The sequence below is a fragment of the Heptranchias perlo genome, chromosome 4 (assembly GCF_035084215.1).
Source record: "Heptranchias perlo isolate sHepPer1 chromosome 4, sHepPer1.hap1, whole genome shotgun sequence".
In the NCBI taxonomy this organism is placed as follows: Eukaryota; Metazoa; Chordata; class Chondrichthyes; order Hexanchiformes; family Hexanchidae; genus Heptranchias; species Heptranchias perlo.
In genome coordinates, this window is record NC_090328.1 from 6,306,379 (window position 1) to 6,333,852 (window position 27,474).

At 45.4% G+C, this 27,474-nt stretch overlaps 1 long non-coding RNA gene across 1 annotated transcript; it reads right to left on the reverse strand.

Moving 5' to 3' along the window:
- Nucleotides 1-22,996: 22,996 nt before the first annotated feature.
- On the reverse strand, nt 22,997-26,452 carry LOC137320417 (uncharacterized). The gene is made up of 3 exons (XR_010962510.1): nt 26,350-26,452; nt 24,305-24,372; nt 22,997-23,035 (listed from the first exon to the last, which is right to left on the reverse strand). It is a non-coding gene; the product is annotated as an uncharacterized lncRNA (long non-coding RNA).
- Nucleotides 26,453-27,474: the final 1,022 nt, after the last annotated feature.

The window sequence follows — 27,474 nt, forward strand, 5'->3', positions numbered from 1 at the left end:
CAATGCTGTTAGCAAGGGAGTTCCAGGATTTTGACCCGGCGACGATGACGGAACGGCCGATATATTTCCAAGTCGGGATGGTGTGTGACTTGGAGGGGAACGTGCAGGTGGTGTTGTTCCCATGTGGCCGCTGCCCTTGTCCTTCTAGGTTGTAGAGGTCGTGGGTTTGGGAGTGCTGTCGAAGAAGCCTTGGCGAGTTGCTGCAGTGCATCCTGTGGATGGTACACGCTGCAGCCACAGTGTGCCGGTGGTGGAGGGAGTGAATGTTTAGGGTGATGGATGGGGTGCCAATCAAGCTACTTTGTCCTGGATGGTGTCGAGCTTCTTGAGTGTTGTTGGAGCTGCACTCATCCAGGCAAGTGGACAGTATTCCATCACACTCCTGACTTGTGCCTTGTAGATGGTGGAAAGGCTTCGGGGAGTCAGGAGGTGAGTCACTCGCCGCAGAATACCCAGCCTCTGACCTGCTCTTGTAGCCACAGTATTTATGTGGCTGGTCCAGTTAAGTTTCTGGTCAATGGTGACCCCCAGGAATGTTGATGGTGGGGGATTCAGCGATGATAATGCCGTTGAATGTCAAGGGGAGGTGGTTAGATGCTCTCTTGTTGGAGATGGTCATTGCCTGGCACTCGTCTGGTGCAAATGTTACTTGCCACCTATCAGCCCAAGCCTGGCTGTTGTCCAGGTCTTGCTGCATGTGTGCATGGACTGCTTCATTATCTGAGGGGTTGCGAATGGAACTGAATACTGTGCGATCATCAGCGCACATCCCCATTTCTGACCTTATGATGGAGGGAAGGTCATTGATGAAGCAGCTGAAGATGGTTGGGCCTAGGACACTGCCCTGAGGAACTCCTGCAGCAATGTCCTGGGGCTGAGATGATTGGCCTCCAACAACCACTACCATCTTCCTTTGTGCTAGGTATGTCTCCATTCACTGGAGAGTTTTCCCCCTGATTCCCATTGACTTCAATTTTACTAGGGCTCCTTGGTGCCACACTCGGTCAAATGCTGCCTTGATGTCAAGGGCAGTTGCTCTCACCTCACCTCTGGAATTCAGCTCCTTTGTCCATGTTTGGACCAAGGCTGTAATGAGGTCTGGAGCCGAGTGGTCCTGGCAGAACCCAAACTGAGCATCGGTGAGCAGGTTATTGGTGAGTAAGTGCCGCTTGATAGCACTGTCGACGACACCTTCCATCACTTTGCTGATGATTGATGACTGATGGGGCGGTAATTGGCCGGATTGGATTTGTCCTGCTTTTTATGGACAGGACATACCAGGGCAATTTTCCACATTGTCGGGTAGATGCCAGTATTGTAGCTGTACTGGAACAGCTTGGCTAGAGACGCGGCTAGTTCTGGAGCACAAGTCTTCAGCACTACAGCCGGGATGTTGTCGGGGCCCATAACCTTTGCTGTATCCAGTGCACTCAGCCGTTTCTTGATATCACATGGAGTGAATCGAATTGGCTGAAGACTGGCTTCTGTGATGGTGGGGATATCGGGAGGAGGCCGAGATGGATCATCTACTCGGCACTTCTGGCTGAAGATGGTTGCAAACGCTTTAGTCTTGTCTTTTGCACTCACGTGCTGGACTCTGCCATCATTGAGGATGGGGATGTTTACAGAGCCTCCTCCTCCCGTTAGTTGTTTAATTGTCCATCACCATTCATGACTGGATGGGGCAGGACTGCAGAGCTTTGATCTGATCCGTTGGTTGTGGAATCGCTTAGCTCTGTCTATAGCATGTTGCTTCCGCTGTTTAGCATGCATGTTGTCCTGTGTTGTAGCTTCACCAGGTTGGCACCTCATTTTTAGCTACGCCTGGTGCTGCTCCCGGCATGCTCTTCTACACTCCTCATTGAACCAGGGTTGATCCCCTGAGCTTCCCACTCCAAGGCGAGTGTGCTGCCAATGAGCCAGAACTGACACAACGCAATGTTGCCTTTGAACCGTGATGCCAAGATACTGCAGCAACATACTGGAGCATCTATAGGTTAATGCACTGTGGGAAAGGGCGCTATACACTCATCATTGAAATCTTGCACAAAAGCTATACAGTAATAAGCTGCCTAAACGTTCTTTGTCATATCGCTATTGGAACTTGTTAACTGTGGAGAATATTCAAATGCTAATACTGGCAGTGAGAAGCAACAGTGCTGATTGGCACAATACTGCAAAACTACAAATTGTCAATAGTATTTGAGAGGGCTCCAAGATCAAGTTTTTCAAGAGCACTTCATTGTGATAAAGCACGGCACTGAATGCAATTGTATTGTACTACTCAGTAATGTAAATTTAAACATGCAAAAGTTGTTTGCTGTAGAAACAGTTTTAGAGTATTCAGCTACTGAATTATTTCATTCAGATAAGTACACGAGGGGGAAAGGAATAGAAGGATATGCTGATAGGGTGAGATGAAGGGAGGAGGCTCGTGTGGAGCATAAACACCGGCACAGACCAGTTGGGCCGAATGGCCTGTTTTTGTCCTGTACATTCTGTGTTGTAAGAATATAGGTATACGTTTACATTACTTTATACAGAACAAAGGCAGAATAGTAATGTAGACAAAATAAGTTTAAACTGTGTTCTCGCAAATCTTGTCTTTTCCCCTCAATGACGCTGATAACATTGGAGAGGATGAGTTTCAGGGCCGAAGACATTGTACTGTAAGGATAGGCTCGTACAGATTATTAAATAAATAGGATAATATTGAATAAAAGGGTTGTTAGGATTAAAACACATAGGCTTTTAAAACACGGGCTTTTGATCACAGCAGGGGGGAGTGTAAGAGAGGAGGTTGCTGCAATATAAAAGGTAATAGATTGCTCTAGAGCATACACCAAAGGCTTTGATCAACAATTGTAAACAATTTTACAACACCAAGTTATAGTCCAGCAATTTTATTTTAAATTCACAAGCTTTCGGAGGCTACCTCCTTCCTCAGGTAAATGTTCAGGAGCTCAACTGGTCTGTGCCGGTGTTTATGCTCCACACGAGCCTCCTCCCTTCATCTCACCCTATCAGCATATCCTTCTATTCCTTTCCCCCTCGTGTACTTATCTGAATGAAATAATTCAGTAGCTGAATACTCTAAAACTGTTTCTACAGCAAACAACTTTTGCATGTTTAAACAAAGTTATGGCTCGGGAAAAGCAAAGATGGGAAGTAACAGTATGGAATGAAAATACATGAGGCCCCTCATCCCTAACTGGCAATCTGTTCAAAAAACTGGGAGTAATAAAACAGCTGATGGTGCTGCATCCAGCAGGAAGTAAAAAATGGCATAAAAGAGATCCAACATTTGACTCCGCAGGAAAACTTTTGCCTACCTTCAAGGCCAGGTGGCATGAACAGGCTTGGAGAAGTCATTTTTACGGTTCCTCACCAAATCCTATGCACATGAGTGTTAGACGTAAGGCTGATGTGTATTGCTCTGTATGGCGTTCTAAGATTAATGTTTTGTAACAATAATAAATGAAGTCCATTATCAGAAATATTACTGTCTCTAGCTTTTCGAATCTGTTAAAAGGATAAGGAAGGAATTATCCAACACATGTAATTAACTGTTTGCCATCAAGGGGCTTTAGTTGGTTAGGGCTTCAGAGTGCTTGGGATTTTTACAATTTGTACATTGAGGATGTTTCCAAATGCTTCACACAACAGTTAATGTACTGCTCATTATTCTACCTTGTCTGAACACTAAGGAGGGCAGACCTGAGCAGCAGGAACCGGAGCAAAACACAACAAGAATACAAATGAACCGAGTCAGCAGATTTAATGAAGTGAACTTTCTGAAATCCCTAAAACCGCAAACAAACCACTAAACACTCACAAACGCAGGAGTCGTCAAACAACTTGAGAACAATTCCAATCAACTCAAACACTGAGGGCTGTATTTCAACACTTAAGTTTCCTGAGGAAGCCTTCTGTTTAACAGCTGCAGGGGTATACCACATAACGAGATGTTCAATAGAATCATCAAAGCAGTGCCGTGTTTTCATTCATTTGTGTTTTTTAAAACACAACAGAAATTTTTCTCTCTTCTCCCTCAAACTTTCCTGCCCCATCGTGGCTGCTGAAGCAGTCATTCACTGTCTGGGAGGGCAGGACAATGCTGAAACACCTCCGCCCCATTTCCTTCATATTCATACATCACTCTGATACCAGTATTACTCATGCTGAACAAACATGAGTTGGAATGAGATAGAAGGTCTGTCAGTTTTTCCTACTGATTAATTCCCCGAGGTGGAAGCAGATTCAATTGTGGTTTTCAAAAAGAAATCGGATAAATATTTGAAGGGGAAAAAAGGGGAAACAGCGGGAGAATGGGACTGACCGGATTGCTCTGACAAAGAGCCGGCACAGGCTCGATGGGCCAAATGGCCTCCTTCTGTGCTGTAACGATTCTATAATTCTATGATGTCACACCCAGTGACTGGCCTTGGGGAGTTCAGACTGATGAATTTCCCAGTGATCCAAATCTTATCAAACGTCAGACTGACACAGAGGGAGAACTTTAACCAACAATCACAGCAGAGTGAGGGCCATGGCAGCCATGCCACTGACTGGACAAAATGTTTTCTACATTTAAGTGATACATCGGTGTTCAAATTATAATTTAAACGGGCATGTGGGAGAGGGGAACAATATTAATACCAGCAGGAAAGTTTATTGATGAATCCCATTTTACATCTGCTTGCTTGTTGGCCGTGAGGGTGACTCTCCGGCTGTGGCAGATTTGAGCTCTGCTGCAGCAGGTACTCTCTCAATTTGTTTTAATTTTACTTTTCTCCTGGTTTTGCACTTGAACTAAAAATTCTTCCCAGGAAGAACTCGCTGCATTATCGTGCGCTCTACTTACCAACTCGGTGAAGGGATTTTAACTGAGCAAGGACGGCCCTTTAAATCGTGACACAATCACTGCACCTATCAGGAGCAAACGCAGACGGGGAGATACCAACTAATGGTTAATTGTTACCCAGCAAAAGTCATAGCCCTCAGTGTTCCCAAACAAACTAGGAGGGAACAATCTGCTTCAACGCACAGTACTAAACAAGCTACTTAGAAACATTTTTGCTGATTACATCAATTAAACAAAATCCATATAATCTGGTAAAAACCAGTTCAGCGTTCCCAGTTTTGCCCCAAGCTACAGGAAGAAATGAGAGGAAAGTTACACACTTGACGCTATTAGGAGCAGTAAGGTGATTGGTGCTTATTAAAGCATTGACAAATGTCCAGAACCACACGGTGACACTGTTACTGACTGGGACACTCCACATCTTGCAGTTCTTTCATTGAACCCCACGACTTTCCAGAGGTGAGGGACACTTTTAAAGGGACCTGTGGAGAACAGGAAAAAAACATCTTTAATGTAGTTAAAATCTTGCATGTAGCATGTATGTCACACTTACTTCCTCTAACACTTACCATGTCAAACTTGTTGATCATTCCCATATTGTTATACAACAACAATAACTTGCATTCATATAGCGCCTTTAACAACAACAACTTGCATTCATATAGCACCTTTAACAACAACTTGCATTTATATAGCGCCTTTGACGTAGTAAAACGTCCCAAGACACTTCACAGGAGCAATCGTCAAACAAAATGTGATACCGAGCCACATAAAGAGATATTAGGACAGGTGACCAAAGAGGTAGGTTTTAAGCAGCGTCTTAAAGGAGGGGAGAGAGGTAGAGAGACAGAGAGGTTTAGGGAGGGAATTCCAGGGCTTAGGGCCTAGGCCGCCGAAGGTATGGCCGCCAATGGTGGAGCAATGAAAATTTTGGGGATGTGCAAGAGGCCAGAATTGGAGGAGCGCAGAGATCTCTGAGGGTTGTAGGGCTGGAGGAGGTTACAGAGATAGGGAGGGGCGAGGCCTTGGAGGGAGCTGGAAACAAGGATGAGAATTTTAAAATCAAGGCGTTGCCGGACTGGGAGCCAATGTAGGTCAGCGAGCACAGGGGGCAATGGGTGAACGGGACTTGGTGTTAGTTAGGGTATGGGCAGCAGAGTTTTAGATGAGCTTAAGTTTACAAAGGGTGGAAAAAAACAGTGCATTCTCTGACCATGAGCCAAACCCTGGGAGATCTGCTAGTATACAACAAAAAGTAATCAAGAAATGCATAACATTGAAATGAAAATGGAAACATCGAAGGTGACTGGGTGGCACATTTGGTTACAACCCTTCCACATGTGAACATAAGAAAGTATGGAATAATGAAAGTCCATTCATCAACCTTACCCAGACCACCTTATGGTGGACTGCATTTATACAACTCTTTTTGTGTCACTGCAACACTAATGTGACAACATTAGAGTCAGATCACAGAACTGGCTCCGGAATGCAACAAAGTCGGAAGCTCTGGCAGGTTGGTACTTTCATAACAGTTTTCCAGTCGCAGGCAGCAGTATAACACCAGTCTCCCAGAGCGCGATTGCAGAGCAAAAATGAAGCTCAGCGACAAATGACATAAAACTTACAGGACAGAAATAGGCCATTCGGCCCAACTGGTCTGAACCGGTGTTTATGCTCCACACGAGCCTCCTCCCACTCTATTTACTTCGTCCTTACCTGGTCTGACCTATATGTGACTCCAGACCCACAGCAATGTGGTTGATTCTTAATCGCCCTCTGAGATGGCCTAGCAAGCCACTCAGTTGTCAAGAAGGTGGCTCACCACCACCTTCTCAAGGGCAATTAGGGATGGGCAATAAATGCTGGCCTCGCCAGCGACGCCCACATCCCATGAACGAATTTTTTAAAAAATCTCACCCTATCAACATATCTTTCTATTCCTTTCTCCCTCATGTACTTATCTAGCTTCCCCTCAATAAATGCGAAGATAAACACCAACTTTTTTGGCACCTAAAGCCCCATAGGTTCGACAAAAGTTTTTAAAATGTTTTTTTCACTTCCAATGCTTGATTTTGGTGTGAAGTGCAGCAGTACAAATGTACGCAGGTCGTCAGGCAGGCATCCACTTTACATCTGCGTCCTGTGGGCTGGAACTGGCTTTAGAGTTCACTGAAAAGTTCAAGAAATCGGAGTGGCGGTGTAGCTCTGGTCTCTGTGACTACTGCCTGCTCAGACACGAACCAGTCTGAGATTGGTATGTGCAGTATAGCTGCAGCCAAAAGACTCTACCCCATATTTTCTACTCTATCCAAAACTAGGGGCCATAAATATCAGATAGTCACTAATAAATCCAATAAGGAATTCAGGAGAAACTTCTTTACCCAGAGAGTGGTCAGAATCCATATGATTTATATCAATTAGTGTTAATTGTATTCAGGTGGTGTGTATCAATTGGGGACTCTCTTGTATTCATTTATATAAGAGCTTATCTGGGGTGTGGGTTATGTTGATCTCTGTAAATAAAGGCTTGGAAGCAACTGAAGACCAGGCTGTAGTATTCAATCCTTCACCACCGGGCTATCCAGTTTATCACACTTACTACCATATGGAGAAATTGAGGCAAATAGCATATATGCATTTAAGGGGAAGCTAGATAAGTACAAGAGGGAGAAAGGAATAGAAGGATATGCTGGTAGGGTGAGATGAAGTAGGGTGGGAGGAGGCTCATGTGGAACATAAACACCGGCATAGACCAATTGGGCCGAATGGCCTGTTTCTGTGCTGTAAATTCTATGCAAATTCCATGTAAAACTCATTCATTTAGGTTAGGGGCTTGGCTTTATAATTCTTAAAAGGCACTATATAACCATTTGTTATTTAATCATTCCAATACATCTTAATTTGTTGTTCAGTAAAATTCTGCTGCTTTCCAGACAAGTTGGCATTTTAAATTTAATTGTGCACATAATATCCTTAATCTTTTTAATGTTCTCATGGCACATTCCTTCCCTCTCATAAAACAAGAAACTAATCACTGCTCTTTTATTATTCAAATGCTTCAGTTTTGCATGAACTGGAAGAATTCATTTGATTTATCACAGACTATTATTATGCAATGTGTGCATACATCAACCCCACTGTGAATCCCCACATAGTAGCTTCACTTGGTTTGCAATGAAAGCAGTAAATTAAGGCATTTTGGGATTACTGAACTGAAACCAGAACATAAGAACATAAGAAATAGGAGCAGGAGTAGGCCATTCAACAAGATCATGGCTGATCTTCGACCTCAATGCCATTTTCCTGCACCATCCCCATATCCCTTGATGCCTTTAATATCTAGAAATCTATCGATCTCTGTTTTGAATGTACTCAATGACTGAGCCTCCACAGCCCTCTAGGGTAGAGAATTCCAAAGATTCACCACCCTCTGAGTGAAGAAATATCTCGTCATCTCAGTCCTAAATGGCCTACCCCTTATTCTGAGACTGTGACCTCTGGTTCTAGACTCCCCAGCCAGGGGAAACATCCTCCCTGCATCTACCCTAACGAGCCCTGTAAGAATTTTGTAAGTACATGAGGGAGAAAGGAATAGAAGGATATGCTGTTAGGGTTAGATGAAGTAAATAGAGTGGGAGAAGACTCGTGTGGACCATTTGGGCCGAATGGCCTGTTTCTGTGCTGTATATTCTATGTAATTCTATGAAATTGTTTATTTTAAGAGAAATTGTAGAATCAAATGGCTAAATACTGGTATTGCTGAATATGTGAATTTTTGATCAAGTCATCATTACATGTAATAATTAAGACAAAATTCAGAACTAATGACAGTCAAATAACTGCAGAGATCGGAGATTGTGCATGACTGTGCGCATTGTAAGGGTGAACCAGAATAAGCAACATTTACTTAATCCCTGGTTACTGTGTAATGAGTAATTGTTAGGCTCCAGAATTTGAACCAGCGCATGGGACGATAAGTTAGCTATATCTCAATTTAAAAAACAGAGATTAGAGACCTGGATCCGTTTAAGAGGCGGTCAGACTCTTCTGTTCCTTTTAAATCGAATGAGTCCAGCTCAGGAAACAGGCAAGAAAGGGCTCGCAGCAGATAGGGTTGCCAACTCTGTTCGGACGTATTCCTGGAGGTGTCATCATGTGACCTCGTGCCCCACCCCCACATCATGGGTCACCCAACACATCCATCCCCGGGGTGCCTTCCCAGCCAATTGGAAAACAAACGGACTCTTTATTACCCGATTGAATGATTCTTGACTGACAGCCAAACAGCCTTTTTCCCTTGTCCGATATTTTGATAAGTAATAAACAGAAGTGTTCAAAGACAAATAAGATAAAAATACCATTTTTTTAATGCCCCTATGATATTTCTCCCGGGTTGCTTGCAGCAATGCCCTGGAGATTAATCTTTTAACTCCTGGAGATTCATAGAGTGATACAGCACAGGAGGAGGCCGCTCAGCCCATTGTGCCTGTGCTGGCTCTTTGAGAGAGCTATTCAATTAGTCCCACTTCCCTGCCCTTTCCCCATAGCCCAGCAAATTTTTCCCCTTCCAGTTGAATCCAAAATTGGCTTGGCGGCAGGAAGCAAATGGTAATGGTTGAGTGGTGTTTTTGTGACTGTAAGGCTGTTTCCAGTGGGGTTCCGCAAGTATCAGCACAAGGTCCCTTGCTTTTTGCGGTATATATCAATGATTCAGACATAAATGTGGGGGGCATGATTACGAAGTTTGCAGATGATACAAAAATTGGCTGTGGTTGATAGTGAGGAAGAAAGCTGTAGACTGCAGGAAAATATCAATGGACTGGTCAGGTGGGCAGAAAAGTGGCAAATGGAATTCAATCCAGAGAAGTGTGAGGTAATGCATTTGGGGAGGGCAAACAAGGCAAGGGAATAAAGGGGAGGATACTGAGAGGAGTGGAGGAACAGAGGGACCTTGGAGTGCATGTCCACAGATCCCTGAAGGTAGCAGCAGAGGTAGATAAGGTGGTTAAGAAGGCATATGGGATACTTTCCTTTATTAGCCGAGGCACAGAATATAAGAGCAGGGAGGTTATGCTACAACTGTATAAAACATTGGTTAGGCCACAGCTTGAGTACTGTACAGTTCTGGTCACCACATTACAGGACAGATGTGATTGCACTAGAAAGGGTACAGAGGAGATTTACTAGGATGTTGCCAGGACTGGAGAATTTTAGCCAAGAGGAAAGATTGGATAGGCTGGGGATGTTTTTTTTGGAACAGAGGAGGCGGAGGAGAGATTTAATTGAGGTGTATATGAGAGGCCTAGATAGAGTGGATAGGAAGGACCTTCTTCCCTTAGCGGTGAAGTCAATAACCAGGGGGCATAGATTTAAAGCAATTGGTAGAAGGATTAGAGGGGAGTTGAGGAGAACGGTGTGAGGACAACACAGTGTGCTGAGAGTTCGGTACGTGTGGGAGTTTGGTAAAGTGGGGGAAGGAGGTGCTGCTTTGCCTTGCTTTTCCTGCAGAGCGGTAGTGGACCTGAGAGCGGTGAGCGGCGGGAGAGAGCGAGACCAGAGCGGGGATAAAAACAGCGCGGAGAGAGCGAGAGTCCAGTCGGTGAGCGGCGGTAAAGAGCGAGACCAGAGCGGAGATATAAACAGCGCGGAGAGAGCGAGAGTCCAGTCGGTGAGCGGCGGGAGAGAGCGAGACCAGAGCGGGGATATAAACAGTGCGGAGAGAGCGAGACCAGAGCTTACTCTGAGAGCGAGACTCTGAGACCAGCGGCAGAGTTCGGGGTGACGTCACCAGTCAGAAAGTGACGCGGCACAGGGGAGGCAGCTGATTGGTGAGTAGGTTCAGGTGAGTATTTCTACCATTTTACTGTAAGTAAAGTAATAAGAAAGGGAAGATCTGCAGGTTTTATAGCAGATAGTGTTTTTTTTAGTGAACCTAGGTCCCTAGTATAGTTAACATTTTCTAATTTCAACGTAATTTAAAATGGGTAACTAAGCTAAGGCAAGTCATGGCAGCAGACCTCGCACCCGTGATATGCTCCTCCTGCAAGATGTGGGAAGTCATGGACACTACCAGTGTCCCTGCCGACCATGTGTGTGGGAAGTGTGTCCACCTGCAGCTACTGACCGATCGTATCTCGGAGCTGGAGCTGCGGGTGGACTCACTGTGGAGCATCCACGATGCAGAGAAACTTGTGGATAGCACGTTTAGCGAGTTGGTCACACCGCAGGTAAAGGGTATACAGGCAGGAAGTGAATGGGTGACCACCAGGAAGAGTAAGAGATGCAGGCAGGTAGTGCAGGGGTCCCCTGTGGCCATCCCCCTCTCAAACAGATATGCCACTTTGGATGCTGTTGGGGGGGGATGACTTATCAGGGGAAGGCAGCAGCAGCCAACTTCCTGGCACCACGGGTAGCTCTGCTGCACAGGCTGGGAGGAAAAAGAGTGGCAGAGCTATAGTGATAGGGGACTCAATTGTAAGGGGAATAGACAGGCGTTTCTGCGGCCGCAACCGAGACTCCAGGATGGTGTGTTGCCTCCCTGGTGCAAGGATCAAGGATGTCTCGGAGCGGCTACAGAACATTTTGGAGGGGGAGGGCGAACAGCCAGCTGTCGTGGTGCACATAGGCACCAACGATATAGGTAAAAAAGGGGATGAGGTCCTAAAAGCAGAATATAGGGAGTTAGGAGGTAAATTAAAAAATAGGACCTCAAAGGTAGTAATCTCAGGATTGCTGCCAGTGCCACGTGCTAGTCAGAGTAGAAATAGGAGGATATTTCAAATGAATACGTGGCTAGAGGAATGGTGCAAGGGGGAGGGATTCAAATTCCTGGGACACTGGAAACGGTTCTGGGGGAGGTGGGACCAGTACAAACCGGATGGTCTGCACCTGGGCAGGGCCGGGACCGCTGTCCTAGGAGGAGTGTTTGCTAGTGCTGTTGGGGAGGGTTTAAACTAAAGTGGCAGGGGGTTGGGAACCTGAGCAGGGAGAGAGAGGAAAGCGTAACAGGAAGGGACAGAAGGTATGGAGTAATAGGTAAAGTGTTAAAAAAGGAAAAAGCAGGAACTAAGCGTCACAAAACAGATTTGAAAGTTCTTTATCTGAATGCACGTAGCATTCGTAATAAAATGGACGAGTTAACGGCACAAATAACTACGTATGGGTATGATCTTGTGGCCATTACAGAAACATGGCTGCAGGGTGACAACGACTGGGAATTAAATATGCCAGGGTATTTAACAATCAGGAAGGACAGGCAGGAAGGAAGGGGAGGTGGGGTGGCTATGTTAATAAAGGAAGGAATCACTGTAATACAGAGAAATGATATTGGGACAAAGCATCAAGATAATGAAACAGTTTGGGTGGAGATAAGGAATAATAAGGGAAAAAAAACATTAGTGGGCGTAGTATATAGGCCTCCTAATAGTTGCAACTCTGCTGGAAGAAGTATTAATCAGGAGATAGTCGGGGCATGTAATAAGGGAACAGCCATAATTATGGGGGATTTTAATTATCATATTAACTGGACAAATCAAATTGGGCAGAGCAGCCTTGAGGACGAGTTCATTGAGTGCATCAGGGATGGATTTCTTGAGCAGTATGTAACTGATCCTACAAGGGGGCAGGCAACCTTGGACCTGGTCCTGTGTAATGAGTCAGGATTAATTAATAATGTCCTAGTTAAGGATCCCCTTGGAACGAGCGACCACAACATGGTTGAATTCCATATCCAATTAGAGGGTGAGAAGGTTGATTCTCAAACAAGCGTACTGAGCTTGAATAAAGGAGACTATGATGGTATGAGAGCGGAATTGATTAAAGTGGACTGGGAAAATAGATTAAAGGGTAAGACGGTACATGAGCAGTGGTGTTCATTTAGGGAGTTATTTTACAACTTTCAAAATAAATATATTCCACTGAGGAAAAAAGGGTGTAAAAGAAATGACAGCCACCCGTGGCTAAGTAAAGAAATCAAGGATAGTATCCGACTAAAAACAAGGACATATAAGGTAGCCAAACTTAGTGGGAGGATAGAAGATTGGGAATTCTTCAAAAGACAGCAAAAAGTAACTAAAGGATTGATTAAGAAAGGGAAGTTAGATTATGAAAAGAAATTAGCAAAAAATATAAAAACAGATAGCAAGAGTTTCTATAGTTATATAAAAAGAAAAAGGGTGGCTAAGGCAAACATAGGTCCCTTAGAGGATGAGACCGGGAAATTAATGGTGGGAAACATGGAGATGGCAAAAATGCTGAACAAATATTTTGTTTCAGTCTTTACAGTAGAGGACACTAAGAATATCCCAACACTGGACAAACAGGGGACTCTCGGGGGGGAGGAGCTAAATATGATTAAAATCACTCAGGAGATGGTACTCAGTAAAATAATGGGACTCAAGGCGGATAAATCCCCTGGACCTGATGGCTTCCATCCTAGGGTCTTGAGGGAAGTGGCAGTAGGGATTGTGGATGCTTTGGTGATAGTTTTCCAAAATTCCCTGGACTCAGGAGAGGTCCCGGCAGATTGGAAAACTGCTAATGTAACACCGTTATTTAAAAAGGGTAGTAGGCAGAAGGCTGGAAATTATAGGCCAGTTAGCTTAACATCTGTGGTGGGTAAAATTTTGGAGTCTATTATTAAGGAGACAGTAACAGAACATTTAGATAAGCATAATTTAATAGGACAAAGTCAGCATGGCTTTATGAAGGGGAAGTCATGTCTGACAAATTTGCTTGAGTTCTTCGAGGATATAACGTATAGGGTGGATAAAGGGGAACCAGTGGACATAGTGTATTTAGACTTCCAGAAGGCATTCGACAAGGTGCCACATAAAAGATTATTACTTAAGATAAAAAATCACGGGATTGGGGGTAATATTCTGGCATGGGTGGAGGATTGGTTATCGAACAGGAAGCAGAGAGTTGGGATAAATGGTTCATTTTCGGACTGGCAACCAGTAACCAGTGGTGTTCCACAGGGGTCGGTGCTGGGTCCCCAACTCTTTACAATCTATATTAACGATTTGGAGGAGGAGACCGAGTGCAACATATCAAAATTTGCAGATGATACAAAGATGGGAGGGAAAGTAGAGAGTGAGGAGGACATAAAAAACCTGCAAGGGGATATAGACAGGCTGGGTGAGTGGGCGGAGATTTGGCAGATGCAATATAATATTGGAAAATGTGAGGTTATGCACTTTGGCAGGAAAAATCAGAGAGCAAGTTATTTTCTTAATGGCGAGAGACTGGAAAGTACTGCAGTACAAAGGGATCTGGGGGTCCTAGTGCAAGAAAATCAAAAAGTTGGTATGCAGGTGCAGCAGGTGATCAAGAAAGCCAACGGAATGTTGGCTTTTATTGCTAGGGGGATAGAATATAAAAACAAGGAGGTATTGCTGCAGTTATATAAGGTATTGGTGAGACCGCACCTGGAATACTGCATACAGTTTTGGTCTCCATACTTAAGAAAAGACATACTTGCTCTCGAGGCAGTACAAAGAAGGTTCACTCGGTTAATCCCGGGGATGAGGGGGCGGACATATGAGGAGAGGTTGAGTAGATTGGGACTCTACTCATTGGAGTTCAGAAGAATGAGAGGCGATCTTATTGAAACATATAAGATTGTGAAGGGTCTTGATCGGGTGGATGCAGTAAGGATGTTCCCAAAGATGGGTGAAACTAGAACTAGGGGGCATAATCTTAGAATAAGGGGCTGCTCTTTCAAAACTGAGATGAGGAGAAACTTCTTCACTCAGAGGGTAGTAGGTCTGTGGAATTTGCTGCCCCAGGAAGCTGTGGAAGCTACATCATTAGATAAATTTAAAACAGAAATAGACAGTTTCCTGGAAGTAAAGGGAATTAGGGGTTATGGGGAGCGGGCAGGAAATTGGACATGAAGCTGAGTTCGGATCGGTCAATGCCCTGTGGGTGGCGGAGAGGGCCCAGGGGCTATGTGGCCGGGTCCTGCTCCGACTTCTTGTGTTCTTTAGATTTGTGGTTGGGATCAGATCAGCCATGATCTTATTGAATGGCGGAGCAGGCTCGAGGGGCCGATTGGCCTACTCCTGCTCCAATTTCTTATGTTCTTATGTTCTTAATGTTTTCACCCAGAGGGTGGCGGGCGTCTGGAACTCACTGCCTGAAAGGGTGGTAGATGCAGAAACCCTCATCACATTTAAAAAGTACTTGGATATGCACTTGAAGTGCCGTAACCTACAGGGCTACGTGCCAAGACTTGGAAAGTGGGATTAGGCTGGATAGCTCTTATTCAGCCGGCACAGTCATGATGGGCTGAATGGCCTCCTTCTGTACCGTAAATTTCTATGATTCTATGACTGTATAAGTATTCTCCAAGAGACTCCAGGACAATCCTGGAGGGTTGGCAACCCTAGAAGCAGAGGCAGGACTTCTAGAGGCCACGGCGGGGGGGGTTAGGAGTTAACAACAGGTAATCGCATTTTAAGAAGGTGTGAACAGCTGCTCAACTGCCTGAAATAGTCGGCCTGTTTACTACGGTTTAAGAGGCGCCTTTCTAATTGCCGCCTTTGGTAATGGCAAATGGTCAGCGCCCTTTTGCCCGATATAGGCGGATGCCCGTGATAAGTGGGGATGGTGTGTGTGGTGGGGACTGTAATTAGAAACATTAAAACATAGAAAAATTTACGGCACAGAAGGAGGCCATTCGGCCCATCGTGTCTGTGCCGGTTGTAAAAGAGCTATCCAGCTTAATCCCACTTTCCCGCACTTGGTCCGTAGCCCTGAAGGTTACGGCACTTCAACTGCACATCCGAGTATTTTTTAAATGTGATGAGGGTTTCTGCCTCTACCACCCTCTCAGGCAGTGAGTTCCAGACCCCCACCACCCTCTGGGTGAAAATAAAATTTTTCCTCAGCTCCCCTCTAATCATTATACCAATTACTTTAAATCCATGCCCCCTAGTCATTGACTTCTCTGCTAAGGGAAATAGTTCCTTCCTATCCATTCTATCTAGGTCCCTCATAATTTTATACACCTCAATTAAATCTCCCCTCAGCCTCCTCTGTTCCAAAGAAAACAACCCCAGCCTATCTAATCTTTCCTCTTGGCTAAAATTCTCCAGTCCTGGCAACATCCTCGTAAATCTCCTCTGTACCCTCTCTAGTGCAATCACATCTTTCCTGTAATGTGGTGACCAGAACTGTACACAGTACTCAAGCTGTGGCCTAACTAGTACTTTATACAGTTCTAGCATAACCTCACTGCTCTTATAATCTATCCCTTGGTTAATAAAGGAAAGCACCTTAAATACCTGTCCTGCTACTTTCAGGGATCTGTGGACATGCACTCTAAGGTCTCTCCGTTCCTCTATACCTCTCAGTATCCTACATTTATTGTGTATTCCCTTGCCTTGTTTGACCTCCCCAAACGCATTACCTCATACTTCTCCAGATTGAATTCCATATGCCACTTTTCTGCCCACCTGACCAGTTCATTGACATCATTCTGCAGTCTACAGCTTTCCTCCTCACTATCAACCACACGGCCAATTTTTATATCATCTGCAAACTTCTTAATTATGCCCCCTATATTTAAGTCTAAATCATTAATATATACCACAAAAAGCAAGGGTCTAGTACTGAGCCCTGCGGAACCCCACTGGAAACAGCCTTCCAGTCAAAAAAACACCCGTCGACCATTACCCTTCGCTTCCTGCCACTGAGCCAATTTTGGATCCAATTTGCCACTTTTCCTTGGATGACTTTTTTGACCAGTCTGCCATGTGGGGCCTTGTCAAAAGCCTTGCTAAGATCCATGTAGACTGCATCAAACACACTATCCTCATCGATCTTCCTTGTTACCGCCTCAAAAAATTCAATCAAGTTAGTCAGACACGACCTTCCCTTAACAAATCCACGCTGACTGTCCTTGATTAATCCATGCCTTTCTAAATGACGGTTTATACTGTCCCTCAGAATTGATTCCAATAATTTGACCACCACCGAGGTTAGGCTAACTGGCCTGTAATTACTCGGCCTATCCTTTTCTCTCTTCTTAAACAACGGTACGTTAGCAGTCCTCTAGTGTCCTCCGGCAACACGCCTGTAGCCAGTGAGGATTGGAAAATGATGGTCAGAGCCTCCACTATTTCCTCCCTTGCTTCTTTTAACAGCCTGGAATACATTTCATCCGGCGATTTATCTACTTTCAAAGATGCTAAACCCTTTCATACTTCCTCTCTCACTATGTTTATCCCATCCAATATTTCACACTCCTCTTCCTTAACTACAATCTCTGCATCGTCCCCCACTTTTGTGAAGACACAAAGTATTCATTAAGAACCAAACCCACATCTTCCACCTCCACACATAGGTTACCTTTTTGGTCTCTAATTGGCCCTACTCTTTCCTTAGTTATCCTCTTGCTCTTTATGTATTTATAAAACATTTTTGGGTTTTCCTTAATTTTACTTGCCAGTATTTTTCATGCCCTCTCTTTGCTTTCCTAATTTCTTTTTTAATTTCACCCCTGCTCGTTCTATAGTCCTCCAGGCTTTCTACAGTATTGAGCTCTCGGTGTCTGACATAAGATTCCCTTTTTTGCCTTATCTTACCCTGTATGCTCCTTGTCACCCAGTGGGCTCTAGATTTGGCAGTCCCATCCTTGTGGGAACATGTTTACTCTGAACCCCTTGAATGCCACCCACTGCTCTGACACTGATTTACCTTCAAGTAGCTGTTTCCAGTCCATTTTTACTAAATCACTTTTCAGCTTAGTAAAATTGGCCTTTCCCCAATTTAGAACTTTAACTCCTGTTCTATCTTTGTCCTTTTCCATAACCAGGCCAAATCTAACTGAATTATGATCACAACCACCAAAATGCTCTCCCACTGATACTCCTTCCACCTGCCCAGCTTCATTCCCTAAAACTAAATCCAGGACTGCCCCCGCTCTTTTTCGGCTTGCTATGTACGGGCTAAAAAAGTTCTCCTGAATGCAATTTAATAATTCTGCGCCCTCTATACCTTTTGCACTGATTGTATCCCAGTTAATATTAGGGCAGTTGAAATCCCCTACTATTACTGCCCTATTGTTTTTGCACTTCTCAGAAATTTACCTACATATTTGCTCTTCTATCTCCCTCTGACTTTTTGGGGGTCTATAGTACACTCCCAGCAGTGTGACTGCCCCTTTTTTGTTGTTTAGCTCAACCCATATGGCCTCATTTGATGTTCCTTCTAACATATCATCCCTCCTCACAGCTGTAATTGTGTCTTTAACCAATATTGCCACCCCACCTCCCTGCCTGCTTTTTTATCCCTCTCTCTATCTGGTCTGACACCAGGAACGTTGAGCTGCCATTCCTGCCCCCTGTTTAAGCCATCTTTCAGTAATAGCTAAGATACCGTACTGCCACGTGTCTGTCTGTGCCCTCAGCTCATCTGCCTTACTCATTGCTTGTGAATTTGTTTTATAAAAAGCTGTAGGAGGTGAAATAGTGTGGGATCACCGAAGCAAGTCTTTTCCAGCCTTGAGTTAAATCAAGACGACAGGACAAGAGGTGATTGGACCCGACTGGCTTGCAGTATCCGCTGTCACATTCTATTATTGCAAGCAAAGTGAGGGAGACAGCCATGAGAAATAAATCAGCAACTTTTCAGGGGTTACTAATGTTTCTTTTTTACAAATGCCAAATGCCAAATGCACCTTCTCACTGTCACAGTGCAATAATGACGCTGCACACTGCACTCACCTCCAGGAAACGCAGAGTGCTGCAGTTCATAAAGGACAGAGGAACAGGGAGGAGGTCATTCAGCCCCTCAAGCCTTTCCCGCCGCTCAATTAGATCACGGCTGATCTGTACCTCAACTCCATTTATCTGCCTTTGCCCCCATGTTTCTTGATACCCTAACAAAAATCTACCTAGCTCAGTCTTGAAAGCACAAATTGACCCCCAGCATCCACAACCTTTTAGGGGAGAGTGAGTTCCAGATTTCCACTACCCTTTGTGTGGAAAAAGTGCTTCCTGATTTCACTCCTGAACGGCCTGGCTCTAATTTGAAGATTATGCCCCTCGTTATTGATTTCCTCCACTCGAGGAAATAGTTTCTCTGTATCTACCCTATTGGATCCTTTTACCATTTTAGACACCTCAATTAGATCACTCCTCAATCTTCTATACTCAGGGGGTTACAAGCCTAGTCTATGCTACCTGTCCTCAGAATTTAACCCTCTAAGCCCCGGTATCAATCTGGTGAATCTGTGCTGCACCCCCTCCAAGGCCAATATATCCTTCCTGAGATGTGGTGCCCAGAATCGAACTCAGTAATACAGATGGAGATGTGAACAGGAGAAAGAGAAACAGCTTCAACATGGTGGGAAGACAGCAGCAGGGAAAACATGAGTAAAAGACTGATGGAGTCTCCCGTCAAATCGATGGATGAGTCTCTGTGGGTGCGGAGATGGCAGCAGAGCCCGATCCTGAACACATCTATCGCACTGAAAGCCAAATGAGGCGGATCGATGGGTTGCCTTACGTACCAGGAACTTGGTGCTAGGTCTCGCAACCTCAAAATCATTTAAACCGAGCTGGCAGACATGCTGCCATCATGGTCTGTCGGTGGCTGTGTCTTCCCAGGTGTCGGTGTCAATATTGTAAAATTCCATGTCTCTTTAGCGCGTTTCATCTGCCCATCACTGTCGCGATATCTGGGCGAAAATGGGCAAAATTGGCCGCCTGTTTTAAACCCCGCTCGACTTTCACTGATTGATTCACTATCGGCTGTTTATCACCCAGCAATAAAAGTTAAAATTACCCCCAAAGTCTTGGTGCTTACAACTACCTCTGAGTATATAAAAAATGGAGTTTTAATCCTATCTTACCCTGCATTTCACTATCCTATCCTACCCTGCCCTATCTTTATCTTCCTGACACTACATTACCCTACCCTCTCCTATCCTGAATCAAAGACAAAATACTGCAGATGCTGGAAATCTGAAATAAAAACAGAAAATGCTGGAAATACTCTGCAAGTGAGGCAACATCTGTGGAGAAAGAAACAGAGTTAACGTTTCAGGTCGATGACCTTTCGTCAGAACTGGAAGATGTTAAAAAAGTTAAGGTTTTTAAGCAAATACAGAGCCAAGGAAAGGGGGGGGGGGGAAACGAAAGAACAAGTGGGAAGGTCTGTGATAGGATGGAGGGCAGGAGAGATTAAATGACAAAAGGGATGATGGTGCAAGGCAAAGACCATAAGAGACCATAAGAAATAGGAGCAGGAGTAGGCCATTCGGCCCCTCAAGCCTGCTCTGCCATTTAATGAGATCATGGCTGATTTTTACCTCAACTCCACTTTCCCGCCCTTTCCCCATATCCTTTGACTCCCTCGCTGATCAAAAATTTGTCTAACTCAGCCTTGAATGTATTCAATGACTCAGCCTCCACAGCTTTTTGGGGTAAAGAATTCCAAAGATTCACGACCCTCTGGGAGAAGAAATTCCTCCTCATTTCCGTCTTAAACGGGCGACCCCTTATTCTGAGACTATGCCCCCTAGTTTTAGATTCCCCCATGAGGGGTAACATCCTCTCAGCATCTACCCTATCGAGTCCCCTCAGAATCTTGTATGTTTCAATAAGATCTCCTCTCATTCTTCTAAACTCCAATGAGTATAGACCCAACCTGTTCAATCTTTCCTCATAGGACAACCCATCCATACCCAGAACCTTCTCTGAACTGCCTCCAATGCAAGTATGTTCTTCCTTAAATAAGGGCACCAGAACGCTACGCAATACTCCAAGTGTGGTCTCACCAGCACCCTGTACAGTTGTAGCATGACTTCCCTGCTTTTATACTCCATCCCCCTAGAAATAAAGGCCAATATTCCGTTTGCCTTCCGGATTACCTGCTGCACCTGTATGTTGACTTTTTGTGTTTCATGTACAAGGACACCCAGATCCCTCTGGACCGCAGCATTTTGTAGTATTTCTCCATTCAAATAATATTTTGCTTTTTTATTTTTCCTCCCAAAGTGGATGACTTGCTCATGGCAACTTGCTTTTCCACCAATCTTTGTATCATCAGCAAATTTGGCCACAAAACACTCAGTTCCTACATCTAAGTCATCGATATATATTGTAAATAGTTGAGGCCCCAGCACTGATCCCTGCGGCACCCCACTAGTTACAGACTGCCATTTTGAAAATGACCCTTTTATCCCGACTCTTTGTTTTCTGTTAGTTAGCCAATCCTCTATCCATGCCAGTATATTACCCCCAACACCATGAGCTCTTATCTTGTGCAGTAATCTTTTATGTGGCACCTTATCGAATGCCTTTTGGAAATCCAAATATACTGCATCCATTGGTTCCCCTTTATCCACCCTGTCCGTTACTTCCTCAAAGAACTCTAATAAATCTGTCAGACATGATTTCTCCTTCATAAAACCATGTTGACTCTCCTTGATTATATTAAGAGTCTCCAAATGTCCTGCTACTACTTCCTTAATAATGGATTCTAGCATTTTCCCAATGACAGATGTTAGGCTAACTGGTCTATAGTTACCTGCTTTCTGCCTCACTCCCTTCTTGAATAGGGGTGTTACGTTTGCGGTTTTCCAATCCACTGGGACCTTTCCAGAATCTAGTGAATTCTGGAAGATTACAACCAATGCATCCACTATCTCTGTAGCCACTTCCTTTAAGACTCTCGGATGCCAGCCATTGGGTCCAGGGGACTTGTCAGCCTTCAGGGTGATAATGAGGGTGGTAATGGGACAAGTAAAGAAACAATAGGTCGGTCTAGAGGAGCTGTGAATGGCAGCATCAGAACCATTACCAGCACCTGCTGTCTGAAAAAATGGGAGGAGTGGTTATGATCTGAAGTTATTGAAATCAATGTTGACTCCAGAAGGTTGTAAAGTGCCTAAACGAAAGATGAGGTGCTGTTCCTCGAGCTTACGTTGAGCTTCATTGGAACAGTGTAAGAGGCCGAGGACAGAGAGGTCAGAGTGGGAATGGGAGTGGGACAGGGAATTAAAATGACAAGCGACCGGCAGGTCAGGGTCACGTTTGCGGTGTTCCACAAAGCGATCACCCAATCTCCCCAATGTAGAGGAGACCGCATTGTGTGCAGCGGATACAGTATACTAAATTGAAAGAAGTACAAGTAAATTGCTGTTTCACCTGGAAGGAGTGATTGGGGCCTGTGGACGGTGGGAGGGGAGGAGGTGAAAGGGCGGGTGTTGCATCTCCCGTGCTCGCACGAGAAGGCACAGTGGGGAGGAGAGCAGGTGTCGGGGGTGATGGAAGAGTGGACTAGGGTGTCAAGGAGGGAGCGGTCCCTTTGGAATGCTGAAAGGGGAGGGGAAGATGTGTTTTATGATGGGATCGCGCTGGAGGTGGCGGAAATGACGGAGGATGATACGTTGAATGTGGAGGCTGGTGGGGTGGAAGGTGAGGACAAGGGGGACCCTATCATGGTTCTGGGAGGGAGGGGAAGGGGTAAGGGCAGAAGTGCGGGAAATAGGATGGACACGGTCGAGGGCCCTGTCAACTACAGTGGAGGGGAATCCTCGGTTAAGGAAAAAGGAAGATATATCAGAAGCACTGGCGTGGAAGGTGGCATCATTGGAACAGATGCAAGGGTGGACGGAGAAACTGGAAGAATGGAATAGAATCCTTACAGGAGACAGGGTGGGAGGACGTATAATCAAGTCAGCTGTGGGAGTCGGTGGGCTTATAATAGATACTGGTGGACAGCCTATCCCCAGAAATGGAGATAGAGAAGTCGAGGAAGGGAAGGGAAGAGTCACAGATGGACCATGAGGGAAGGGTGGAAATTGGAAGCAAAATTGATGAAATTTTCCAGTTCTTGGCTCGAGCAGGAAGCAGCACCGATACTGACACCTCTCCTATCCTATCCTATTTCATGGGATTCACTCCTAATTCTTCCTACACAGCCATGCTACAGTTCTCACAGCAATGCAACCCATGCTTCAATCTGTTGACACACTTTCAATGATTGGCATTATGTTTTTCTTTCAAAACTCATGGGAAACTGTAATTTAATTGGACTGAAGCCCCTTCAGTCTGAGTGCACACACACAATTGTTGTATTGAGTGGATCGTACCTTCAGATTCACTCCGAGAGCCTCCACAGCTTGCAGTGATTCCATGGTGCTTTTTACAAGTCCTATATTTGGAAAAACAACAGTGAGTTGCGAAGGAAGACTGAACTTTTGTTCTTATTTAGCAATGAGCCAGTTGTGCTACTGAAAATGAGTATAGGCAGATTTCAAATTGTGGTGTTCATGTAGGAACGCGTAATGAGTTTGTACCAAACTGCTTTAATGTCTGTCTGTCTCTATCAGAAAGAAAGACAGACAGACAGACAGACAGACAGAGACAGAAAGAAACTAAGACAGAAAGACAGACAGACAGAAAGAATGAAAGGCAGGGACAGACAGACAGAAAGAAAGACAGGGACAGACAGACAGACACAGACAGACAAACACAGACAGAAAGAAAGACAGACAGACAGAAAGAAAGGGACAGGCAGACAGACACAGACAGACGCAGAAAGAAAGTAAGAAAGACAGACAGACAGACACAGACAGACAGACAGACAGACAGAGATAAACAGAGACAGACAGACAGAAAGAAAGTCAGACAGAGAGACAGACAGAAAGAAAGAATGAAAGAAAGACAGACAGGCACAGACAGAAAGTAAGAAAGAAAGACAGACAGAGACAGGTAGACACAAACAGAAAGAAAGAAAGACAGGGACAGACAGACAGGAACAAACAGCAAGAAAGAAAGACAGACAGACAGACAGAGTCAGATAGACACACACAAAAAGAAAGTAAGAAAGACAGACAGACAGACAGACTGAAAGATCGACAGACAGACAGATACAGAAAGAAAGTAAGAAAGAAAGACAGACAGACAGACAGACAGACAGAGACAGACAGAGACAGACAAAGACAGACAGAATGAAAGAACCCACAGCCTGCAGACTCAGAGGCGAGAGTGCTACCACTGAGGCATAGCTGACAGGAGGGGAGGCGGTCTCACTACATTGCAAACTCTGACATTAATGGACAATACAGACATCAACATCATTTGCAGAGACAAGGCACATAGCATTGGAGATAGCGAGGCACAGCAGGGTTTGACATTTTCCCTTCCTTTTCTCTTCCCACTTAACTCTCTTGCTCACACTCCTAGATGAAGGGAGCCTAGATCAGCTAAGCAGATGAGATTTCTCCAGAGGTGGTGAGCTGTAAATCACTTTCACTACGGAGCATTTTATTCCAGCACAAGCACTAATGTCATAAGCTCCTAGTAAATTGGTAATAATGGCAGTACTGTAATTGCAAGTTAAGGACCAGTCAGTAAAAAGAGAGGCTGCAGTTGCCCTCATAAACGTGAATGGCCCCCTGGGGTTTTGAAATAAACAGACCTGCTAGTTCTTGAACCTGGGAATCTTCAACCTCAAACAGCAGTTCGTCATGAATCTGGGCTATCAGCCTAGAACAGAGAGTTTAGACTGACACGGTTACACCACTGTACTGACAAATTCTATCAACATGCACATATTATAGGCTCTATACAGGTGTATGTATATACCTAGCATTAACTGTCAGCACCGTTATCACACTGACCTTTAACGCACTCACAATCAAATCTCTCTCCGCTTTTTAACCGCAATGGTTAATGCCTCTGTCACGATTCGCCATTTCTTTCTCTATTTCCCCACGGAAAAGACTCGGACACGAGAGATTTGGAAATGTGCCCTGAGCAAGTGCTGCCTAAACAATGTTAGCTCTCGAGGGGCGGCCCTGTGCTGAGTGGTGACTCCGCAGGTGGGGCGGGTGGATGGTAATTAATATGGGAGATGGGAAGAGGTTTCTTTCAGACACCAGACAATGAGCAATTTATTACCAACATCTGGTCCTTCAGGAAGATATCCAACATCTCGGTGTAGACCAATGCTTTTTGATCTGACTTCAGTTACGTGGAGACACTGGAGAAGCTGGGGTTGTTCTCCTTAGAGCAGAGATGGTTGAGGGGGAGATTTAATAGAGGTGTTCAAAATCATGTGTGTTTTCATAAGAGTAAATAAGGAGAAACTGCTTCCACTGGCAGAAGTGTCGGTAACCAGAGGACACAGATTTAAGGTAATTGGCAAAAGAACCAGAGGGGAGATGAGGAAACTTTTTTTTACACAGTGAGTTGTTATGATCTGGAATGTACTGTCTGAAAGGGTGGTGGAAGTAAAGGGAACTGGATATATACTGGAAAAGGCAAAACTTGCAGGGCTATGGGGAAAGAGCAGGGGAATGGATTAATTGGATAGCTCTTTCAATGAGTCGGTGAAGGCACGATGGGCTGAATGGCCTCCTTCTGTGCTGTAAGATTCCACAATTCTATGATCCCTGTGGGACAGAGAGGAGCATTTTCAAAAAAATCAGGACACCAAAAAGGGAGAGAGCAGCAGGCTGCAAGGGGAGAACCTCTGGCATGGTCAGGGAGAGTTTGTGCTTTTGTGTTAAGTAAAGGGCCCACTGTAGCAGGCTAGAGTAGGTGCGTTCTTTACTTTTTTAATGGAACGCAAAGTACCAAATGGTAAATTTTAACCACCAAGAATGGGTGGGTGGTTAAAATAACAGCTTTTCAGAGCGGGACCACATCCCGGCTCCAACTCGCCCACTTCTGGGTTTAACTCAGGCAGGCTTGTCTGCGTGTGGACAGCAGACACCAGGAAGTCCCGCCCCCACTTAAAGCCAGTGGGCCAATACTTAAAAGGGCAATGTAGCTCATTGAGATACTTGAGGTACATAGGGCTAGAAATTGGGCCGTGTACTGCCCATTGTTTCGGCGCTATGCGGCCTCCCGAAGTGCCAAGATGGCGTCTTGGCTGCGCACGCACGTTTCCAGCGTGACGTGCGCTGGACGCCATCTTGGTATAGGTATTAGCGCATGTGCAAATACCGAACGTCGGCAGCATGTAAGGTAGGGAGAAAATGCGTTCAGTGTGCAACGCTGATTTAAAGTGATAGACACCATTTTCGACCTTAACGCTCAACTCAACGCCCAGTCTTAACCACGCACACCTGAATGTGCCTTAGAGTGCCTGGAGGACCCCCCACCAGCGCTATTTAAAGGGACGATGCAGGTGTTGCAGGTTAGTTGCTGGATTATTGCTTCTAGCTGCTGGTGGACTAGGAAGTGTTTTTTGAAGCTCTCTATAGTTAGTGAGAGTTCGTAGAATACATTTGAGTGTGGTTTCGCAGGTAGTGCCTTACGGTTCAGAAAGTTACAACCGTGGATGAACAACATTCCTGGCACCCATGGATGGTCTGCCAGGACTCCCGCTGGGCATTGAGCACGACTGGGAGCATGCAGAGAGGCCACGCAGAGCAGGTCAAGCTGCGAGGAGAGGGAGGACAAGGAAGCACAGGGCACTGAGCAGGAGGCCATGTAAATGAGGACCAATTCTCTTACCTCAACATGACCGAGGAGGATTGCATCCGATGCCTGAGGTTCACCAAGGAAGCCGTGACCGAGATCTGTCAGCTGGTATGGCCACAACTGCAGCCTGTGGCTGTGAAGGTCACCGTTGCGCTGAACTTCTACGGCTCAGGATCATTTCAGGCCTCTGCTGGGGACATGTGCAACATCTCGCAGTACGCAGTTCACCGCTGCATAAGAGAGGTCACAGACGCACAGTACGAGATGAGGAACAGGTTCATCACTTTCCCTCTTGACAGAGACAAGCACAACGAGTTCGCTTGCATTGCTGGCTTCCCCATGGTGCAGGGTGCCATTGACTGCACACACATTGCCCTGCGTGCCCCGCATATCAACTCGGCCGTCTTCATCAACCGAAAGGGCTTCCACTCCCTGAATGTGCAGCTGGTGTGACCCCACATGCATTGAATCATGGAGGTCGATGCTCGCTACCCTGGGAGCAGTCACGACACCTTCATCATGCGGCAGTCCAATGTGCCAGCTATCTTTTACTGGGCTCAGCAAGTCAAAGGCTGGTTACTGGGCGACAAGGGCTATACATGTGTGGTGCAATGCTCCTGGCATTCACTTCCTGGGCCACAGCCTCCCAATGCCTGCGGAGCTGGAGTCTGGAGGGTCTCCTGCCACCCTGCAGGTACATGTTGGCTCTCCTATCGTCCACCCCCTCCACCAGGGCCTCCGGTGCATCATCGGAGAAGAGGTGCAGGCTGCGGATGACGTGCGCTGAGCACGCCCCGTTTCCGGCTTCCTCATTCTTCGGGCAGCCTCTCAGCAGCGGAGTTAGTGTTGGCTGCATGGAGATATCATGGTAAGTAGCAGGCAGCATGCGAATTCACATGCTGCCTGCGAAGGGGCCATCGGGCGTGGGGCAATACCAGATCGCACTACCCGCGCCCGATAATAAGCCTTATCCAATTTCTTTTCTCCCCCATAATGTTTTGTGTATTGGACAATTAAAATGAATTTAACCTTACCTGCTCCTTCACATCAGGTGAGAGCAGGCGGGAAGGGCCGGATCCATGAGGTGAGGGCCTTTATTGCACTGCTTGTGGGCCCGGAGGAGCAGGAGTGCTTCATCCAGGCCCAACAAGCTCACCT